Genomic DNA, 7,680 nt, shown 5'->3' with positions numbered 1-7,680 from the left:
TTTTCTCCCATTTTGAAGCCAGATAGTGGTAGAGAGAAGTAACATCTCCTTTTGTGCCGGAGTAAACTCTCTCCCTGCTGATTTTGTTTATCAAAAACATGTATTATGGACTGAAATTTAAATAAAATATGACCAACTGAATAAAAGGCAATAAAATCATTCATTTCTTCAGACAAAATGGCAATAAAAAGTCAGCTTCCTTTTGTTATAATCCTTTATGCAAGGAAAACTAATATAAAAATAAAAAGGGTTTTTCTTCTTCATAGTAGTGGGGTTTAAGGTGGAACTGGATAAAATAGTTGAAGATATGTTATTTCACCTAGGTGGTAGGTAGAGGGTAAATATGTATTTTTCTCTAAAATATCTTACATAGAGGTTTGTGGTGTGGTGTTGCTCATCTATACCGAAGTTTACATAAAAACAGTTTAGGATACTGTATGTCAAGGTGCCTATGTATGCATGTGCATATTACATTTGGTCATCATGACTCCATAAATCAACAATTCACCTCTTGCCAACATCAGCACAGGAGATGTCTCTTTTGATGAAAAAATAACACCATGCATGCAACAGTACTGTCTACAGTACCTGAAACATATCTGCATCATTGACTTTAATCAAAATGGCAATGAAAGTGTGCTAGACCAGTTTCCGTTAAAAATAAATATATGGTTGAAAACTACAGTTAACGACTTTGATTAAATGAAATGTGGATTGCTTACCTTAGAAAAAAAATATGATCTTGAATATATAGTACTTACCTTGTAATGTGGTGTACTTACCACTGTCACCGTCAGGTATAGGATATCACACCTGCAGTATATCACACGGTATTTTCCTATTTTCTTTCCTCCATTCGTCATCTGAGAGTGTGAATTTGAAGAGCGTTTTTGTGGGAGAGAGGTGTGTAGGATGAAGAACTGTGTGTCGTTTTAGAATTAGTGCAACATTTTACAGCAAATTTCCAGAGGGAGGGAATTTTTGTGAATTATTTCACTATACCTCTAACTATATGTATGTACAACTTAATACTGTACTGCATATCAATAGATTTGTCAAATCAACGCATGCCATCTCCTTTAACATCAGGCTGGCAGTAACTTGACTGAATTCACCATTTTCAGAGCGAGTCCCCTCTCAACGGCAACCCCCTCCACCTTAAAGAAAGCAGGGGAGTAAAGGAAAGGGGGAGAAAGAGGGGGAGTAAAGCAGATAAAAAGGCGTTATTAGCCTCTCCACAGTCGTGGGCCATTTGTGTCCATTTACATGTTGAAGGAACCTGCAGCTGAGAGCATCTCTGCGAGGTATAATGACTGGTTGTCACAACACACAGGGAGGTGGCCCCGCGCTGGAAATGATGGCCCTGTCACTCCTCCTCATTCCTCCACTAAGAGACGACGCTGGCAACCTGTAATTCCCTTTGCAGCCCTTCCTTCCTGGACCCGGCGGTTTGGTTAAATGGCACTTTGAAGGAAGTAAATCTACAAAGTTGTGTTTAATAACATTAGGAGAGTGATGTCTGATGGAGGAGGATGGGAGGGGGCATATATTGAGAGGCTCACAGGGTTAAGAGGGATTTGTCATTTGTTTGCACTCACAGGGTCTAATCTGTTCATTGAAACGGCCTATCTTTTCAACTAGCCATGGTGAAGTAAGTGAAAAACAATTATACAGCACGCTGCTTGCAGATGGAGGAAGCCATGTTGGTGGCTTTCTTGGTGAAATATGCATGCAGATGGAGGAAGCCATGTTGGTGGCTTTCTTGGTGAAATATGCATGCAGATGGAGGAAGCCATGTTGGTGGCTTTCTTGGTGAAATATGCCTATGCTTTCTCTCCTACAGATGGTCATGAACGATCCTGAGACTATCACCGTGTTTTTCCGGTAACTCTCTCTCTAGATGTACATCCTGCTGCTATGGAAGCGTTCGTCTCGCAAACACAAACTGCCTTAATGACAGCCGTGTATTTAAATGATGAATACTATTATCACTGTTTTGGTCATTACCTTAGCAAGAGACATACTTAAAAGGTATCATCAAGCGTACAAGTTAGCACCAATATGATTAGAAAGTACTGGAGGGTAAAATGATTGCGAGACCCCATAATGTAAAAGGTGCAAGAAACATACAGTATGAATTCTAAGATTTGTCAAGATGGAGGGGAAGATTATGGTTAAGGTAAAGGATGGGTTGGGTTCCTCATGGAGGCCTATATTGGACATATTTTTTGAATATTCATTAGATGCGAGATTCAGATTTCTTCTCGATAAAAAAGTTACACTTCTAAGAGTTTTGTTGCTCTCGCACTTAGAATGTTGGTCGTGAGTTGAACATAACTACTTCTATATGACTGATATCGAGGTTTTAAGACATTGACTCTATCTATCCCTGAGATGTATGAATTAACTTTTACGATAACACTGATTTAAGCAACTCTAGCCATGCACATCATCCGAGACAGTGCAGATGTTTTTGTGAAGTGGCACATTTGTATGCAAAAACAAACAGAAGAAACTTCGACTGAAAGACCCCAAAAGGCAAACACATAACTTAACTAAACCTGAGTAGAGAAGTGTGTGCCGAGGAAAATTAGGAACAAAAGCATTATAATTTGTCATTGATGCATAAATCTTGCTGACAGATCCAAGTCACTTTAATGTCCTCTCTCTTCTGCTTCTTGAAAACTGTGCAAACTTGCGCAGTTGCAGAAACCAGAAAACTATATGTTGAACATCACCTTATTTGCATAATTTACCAAAAGCCAATGAGGCAGCGCAAGGAGTACGGGTGATAGTAATAAGTGTTTGGGAAAGGCAGAAGAGATCGCTAATGGTTTGCCTATGGGGATTTTCTGCTACACCATGGGGGAGGAAAATGAGAAATATTTTTCAAACAGCAGGGGTAAAGGTTTTAAAACTAGGAGCACATGGAGAGATAAAGATGTTAATGCCATGGGGTGCGACGCAGGAAAAATGGCAACGGCTGAGGAAAGACAAAAAGAATGCACCCGTAATTTCAGCATTAAGAGGTAATAATCATGTTTCAGCAACGATATTAAAACAGTAACCCGCAAAGTCTGGGTCTGGTGGCACGATAGATAAATAAATAAATAAGGAAGTAGAAAGAGAGAGAGAGATTCAATCATCAGGTAGCCTGCCTGCCCTGGGTAATGAGGTGGTGGAATGTATGTGCTCTGCCTCCTGACTATGTCTAAGTGCTCTTATCACAGACTCTGTATGAGAGTAAACAAAGACGGTGTGTACAGGAAGGAGAGGAGCAAGAGCATCAACTCCAGGGACCCCCCCAATCTTTTATCTATCTATCCCCCTCTGCTCTCACTTCCTGCTGTGCCTAGAGAGAACACCAGTTAGGGGCTTAGCTAGTTGACTAATGTGTTGTTGAGGAGGTCTTCTGTGTTGAGTAGAAGTAATGCTGTACAATGTATTTGTTACATGTTGCGAAGTAACTTGTGTACTAATGCAACATATTCTCAGGTTCTCAGGTTATGGACAATGTACTGTGTAGACTAACTCAATGCAGTAAACACACACTGAGTGTACAAAACATTGCAACCCCTTTTGCCCTCAGAACAGCCTCAATTCGTTGGGGCATGGACTCTACAAGGTGTCGAAACCATTCCACAGGGATGCTGGCCCATGTTGACTCCAATGTCTCCCACAGTTGTGTCAAGGTGGCTGGATGTCTTTTGGGTGGTGGACCATTCTTGAGACACACGGGAAACTGTTGAGTGTGAAAAACCCAGCAGCGTTGCAGTTCTTGACACACTCAAACCGGTGTGCCTGACACCTACTAGCATACCCCATTCAAAGACACTTACCCTCTGAATGGCAGACATACGCAATCCATGTCTCAATTGTCTCAAGGCTTAACATTTTTCTTTAACCTGTCTCCTCCCCTTCATCTACACTGATGGAAGTGGATTTAACAAGTGACATCATTAAGGAATCATACCTTTCACCCGGATTCACCTGGTCAGTCTATGTCGTGGAAGAGCAGTTGTTCCAAATGTTTGGTACTGTTCAATGAGCTCCTGCATGAGTTTAGGTTATGATACGATATCTCTCACAGTCTTTTTTAGCTCCACTGAAATGTAGAAACCCTACATTGTTTGACTTGGTTAAGATCTATTCATCCAAAGCCTGAAAGTAGCAAGCAGAGGATATTTTTGTAGTTCATGAAAAGGTATTGTAATGTAGAGGTTACAGGAGATTCAGTTTCTCCTTGATTGAGTTTTGAAATGTTATGACTGCCTTTCAGCCTCACACTTACCTTCACAAAGTTAACATTTTGGTCTATTTGACTCAGAACGTCCAGTGTGAGCCCCATACTCATGATACAGTATGCATACTTGATGGAAGCACGTGCACATTGACCCAATTACTAACTAGTACTGGTTAATCACAACAAAATAAATAATATTTATAGCCTGGCCTATCTAGGTTTCCAAAGGTTGCATGTTCGAGTCTCGTCGGGGACAACTGTAGCATTTTACCTAACCCTCCCCTAACCCTTATTCTAAACTTAACCCCAATTCACCTAACCTGCTACGTATATTCACCTAACCTTTGTTGTTTTAGTTCTCCTAACCTTTGTCGTTAGTTCCCCTAGCCGCCAATGTAAATTCTCCCTGTAATTCTCCTTTGTTTCTATGGTGCAACAAGCAACCAGGTCTCAAATAATGACGTGCAATACTATACATCTCCAAGATATATGATAAGTTACATTATCCAATTCGTATGCTATTGTACGACAGGGTAAGACGTATGATACTATACGTCCCCTAATTTGTATGATATTGTACGACCGCTATTCCATTCATAATGTAACCTAAGATATCATACTAATTGGAGTGTCACAGATTTACGTACAGAATAATACAAAATGCCCTGAGACCACATTGATTTTTAAGGGAGAGATTTGTGTGATGTATTTCTCGAGAATGGGAGAGAGAGATGGTGATGGAAAATGAGAAGCTTTATGAATGTCAATGGCGGTAGCTGTTAACTTTCCATGAAGAAATTCATAAACAAAGAGAGACAGTTCTAGCTACAGTACATTGCGATAATGACATCTGGGAAGGGATACTGTTGCAAAGCTGTTAAGCTCTTTCATTGCACCAAGAAGATTAGTGCATAACTAGATGGGCCTGAATGACAGTGAAGGTACAGTAGGCTAGCATCGTCCTATCCTCTCCCAGCCATGCTGCTGAGGACTTGGCATACAGAGGTCCGTTAAAAGCCAAACACTCACTTTACACCAAGGACCAATTGTCCTTCAGTCACACAACAAACTATTGCAAACCAAAGCCATAGCAACAAAGCAAGGGCATTCAGTGTTTGTAGCCCAAACTAATACATTTGTTATATACTGTAGCTACGTTTGTGGATTTTTATGAATCAGCGCTTGCATTTTTATTTGTTTTATTTGTTTGTAACGTGGTAGTGTTTTTTTTTGTGTTACAGTTTTCCATGTTGGCCTTTGTCTGTGGGTTTGTCTTCAATACATTTCCACTCTGTGCCAGAGTGAAGGACTGTGGAAGGGTTTGTGGTCTACAGGGCCTGCAGTGGGAAATGCAGTCGAGCATTAGTAGTAGTTCTCTGAAGAAGGTGGAGGGGAGTTATCTTCCCCCGTCCATTCCCCCACAACCCTTTTCCACTCTCCGTCTCAAACCCCAAATGGTGGCAGTATTGGTGAGTTAGACCTGTATGACCAAAACCCAGACTGGAACCCAATAACTCTGGACGCACAGCTTTGTGTTGTGTGTACTATTATCTGGCACATTGGTTTGCCACAGCTTTAACTCTTGTCACATTGCCTATTCCCATTATAAGCCTTTTGGGACAGAACCCCACAACGTCCGACGTGTGTGTGTCTGTGTTTGTGTGTGTGTCTGTGTTTGTGTGTGTGTGTGTGTGTTTGTCTGTATGTCTCTGTGTGTGTTTTACCCCCCCCCACTCTTTAGCTTTCTTCAGATTGTTTGTACCTCTCTTGATAGTTGATATTCCTCGTCTTGCCCTCTGTGTCCACAACGGAGACCGTTATTTATTAATATTGTCTGACTGACGGAGGGGGCTGAGAAAGCATTTTGTCAGTTCCTAAGTGTGTGACAATCTGAATGAAGTTTAGCATGCTAGGAACAAGAGGCCAGGGCATCCTCTCTTCTGATGGAAGGGAAGGTGCCGGGGAGGGAAAAAAAGATGGAAATGACAGAGGAGAGGAGAGGAGCGAGAAAGGAGATCGAGAGGAGAGCGACAGTGGAGCATCGGTCGCTGAACCCCTCAGTGCATTAAGGAATTCTCATCCTGTCATCAGAAAGCAGGGGCTGGAGCAGAGAGTGGCGCAGGAGGACACATCGTCACTGACCCCCAGCTCCCCCCAGCCTCGCACCGGGCTCCCTGGTGGTCACAGCCCGGAGAAATTGAAAAAAAGTGGTGAAACACGGAAACTGCCAAAGTGACAGTAAAGTCATCTCAAGAGGGGATCACTCTCCTCTCCTCGTCCTCTCCTGGACGACCACTCTGTCCAACCACTCCTCTCTCGCCTGTCAATGACAACAACCCCTTGAACTTGTCGTAGATTTTGTCAAATAGTGAATAACATGCTAAAGGGACATGAATGATTCACTTAGACAGAAGTGGAAAGAATCGCTTAAACGATTAGAAAGAAACATTGTTTTGTTTTTCAGATAAGGGGGTAGGTGGTTTTGTTCATTTGTGCTCTATGGACACAAATGGTGCTTTTCCACTGCTGGGTTTGACACAGGTGCTTGACCTAAAGACTTTTGTTTCCACTAATTTGTTTATTTTAAATGTATTTGTACTCTGTGGACACAAAGCTATGAGGGGTACACACTTACGGAAAAAACATGATTTAATGTGGAAAATCACATGATTTCTCTGTAAAATGTCATTTCACATGTGAAATTTCACAAAAAAACATATTGTTTTGGAATAGTTCACGTGATGATATTTCACATGAAGTTTCACATGTGGATTTTCATATGTGCTCACATAACCTTTACCATGTGAAATCATGTAAAACCGTGTGGTTTTGGAACACTTTACATGTGATAATATTTTACATTCAGTTTCACAGTCTGAATTTCAGTATTTAAAAACCAGTTTTTGCTTTGTTATTATGGGGTATTGTGTGTAGACTGATGAGGAAAAAATCAACAATTTAATCAATTTTAGAATAAGGCGTCACAAAATGTGAAAAAAGTGAAGGGGTCTGAATACTTCCAAATACACTGTAGATTTTTATCCTCAGATTAAACACCCCTGAGAGTTGAATAATCTTTGGCAGCGATTACAGCTGTGTCTTTCTGGGTAATTCTCTAAGAGCTTTGCACACCTGAATTGTACAATATTTGCACATTATTCTTTAAATAATTCTTCAAGCTCTGTCAAGTTGGTTGTTGATCCTTGTTAGACAGCCATTTTCAAGTCTTTCCATAGATTTTCAAGCCGATTTAAGTAAAAACTGTAACTAGGCCACTCAGGAAAATTCAATGTCGTCTTGGTAAGCACTCCAGTATATAGGTTATTGCCCTGCTGAAAGGTGAATTTGTCTCCCAGTGTCTGTTGGAAAGCAGACTGAACCAGGTTTTCCTCTAGGATTTTGCCTGTGCTTAGCTCTATTGTATTTTTATTTTTATC

The sequence above is a fragment of the Coregonus clupeaformis genome, chromosome 27 (genome assembly GCF_020615455.1).
Source record: "Coregonus clupeaformis isolate EN_2021a chromosome 27, ASM2061545v1, whole genome shotgun sequence".
Taxonomy (NCBI): Eukaryota; Metazoa; Chordata; class Actinopteri; order Salmoniformes; family Salmonidae; genus Coregonus; species Coregonus clupeaformis.
Note: the sequence above shows the minus strand (reverse complement) of the source record.